Genomic DNA, 1,714 nt, shown 5'->3' with positions numbered 1-1,714 from the left:
CTGCATTCCCATGTTTCCGACCTGCCCTGTGGACAACCGAGAAGTTTAAAAACCTGGAGGCTGAGAAACCATCTTGTTCTCGACTGTTCGTTTCCCCTATTTCTTGACATCCACTGCAAAGGAGCATGGTCTGTGAGTAGAGTGAATTTGCGCCCAATAAGGTAATAGCGAAGGGTTTCAAGGGTCCACTTAATTGCCAGACATTCTTTCTCCGGGTGTAGAGTATCTTTTCTCATGGGCCAAAAGCTTTCTGCTACTGTAGAGGATTGGGTGCTCCTCACCCTTCTGTATCTGAGAGAGTACCGCCCCAGGACCCACCTCTGAGCATCTACCTGCACAACAAACTCCTTGTTGAAGTCTGGGACGGCCAGAACTGGGTGGGAACACAAGGCCTTCTTCAGGCTGGTGAAAGCCTCCTCTGCTTCCTGTGACCATTTCACCATTCGGGACTGTCTTTTAGTGTCAGATCTGTTAGGGGGGCAATTAGATCAGAGAAGTTGGGAACAAAGCGTCTATAGTAGTTTGCAAGGCCTATATAGGATTTTACTTGTCTCTTTGATACAGGTCGTGGCCAATCTTGGATGGCCCTTAGTTTAGCATCTTGAGGTTTAACAAGGCCACGCCCTATTGTGTAACCAAGGTACTCTGTTTCACTATAGGCTAGCCTGCACTTGCGGGGATTAGCTGTGAGACCTGCTACACGAAGAGCATCCAGTACCTTCTGTACTCGGGGCAAATGACTTTCCCCAATCTGTGCTATGTATCACTATGTCATCTAAATAGGCTGCAGCATATTCTTTGTGGGGCCGCAGGACCCGGGTCCATCAGCCGCTGGAAGGTAGCAGGCGCTCCGTGTAGACCAAATGGTAACTTGGTGTACTGGAAAAGCCCTTCACTTGTTGCAAAGGCTGTTTTCCTCTCGGGATTCTAGGGAAAGCGGAACTTGCCAGTACCCCTTTGTGAGGTCAAGGGTTGTGACGAAGCGAGCCATTCCCAGACGGTCTATTAGTTCATCTACCAGGGGCATGGGGTAAGCGTCGAACTCGGACACTTCATTTAGTTTTCTAAAGTCATTGCAGAATCGAGTCGACGTATCAGGTTTGGGGACCAGTACAATTGGGTTTGCCCAGGCACTATGGGATTCTTCAATAACTCCTAGTTCAAGCATCTTTTTAATTTCCTCTCTAATTGTTTCCATATGGGCTTCTGGAACTCTATATGGCCGCTGATGGCCTACCTTTCCAGGCTTAGTGCAAGTTTCATGTACCGCGAGATGTGTAGTGCCCGGCTTGGCCGAGAACACATCTTGGTTACGGTCAACCAGCTCCATGCACTCTTGACGTTGCTGGGGTGACAGCTCTGGGCCCACCTTTATGTCATCTCTTGGTGGTGCTCCTGACTCTTTTGGGGGTAAACAACTTAATAGAACCTCTGCCAGGTGCCATTTCTTCAGCAGGTTCACGTGGCAAGTCTGTTCTGGGTTTCTCCTTCACGGTTGCTTTACCTTGTAGTTTACCTCTCCCACCTTTTCGATGATTTCGTATGGCCCCTGCCAAGTGGCTAAACATTTACACTCAACAGTGGGCACCAGAACCAGAACCCAGTCGCCTGGCTGGAACTCACGGGGCTGTGCAGGGCAGTTGTAGGATGCTTGCTGTTCCCTTTGAGCTTTTTCCATATGTTCTCTGACAATAGGATAGATAGTAGCCACCCT

Source organism: Rhinoraja longicauda, chromosome 15, assembly GCF_053455715.1.
Source record: "Rhinoraja longicauda isolate Sanriku21f chromosome 15, sRhiLon1.1, whole genome shotgun sequence".
In the NCBI taxonomy this organism is placed as follows: Eukaryota; Metazoa; Chordata; class Chondrichthyes; order Rajiformes; family Arhynchobatidae; genus Rhinoraja; species Rhinoraja longicauda.
This window is presented reverse-complemented; position numbering follows the sequence as displayed.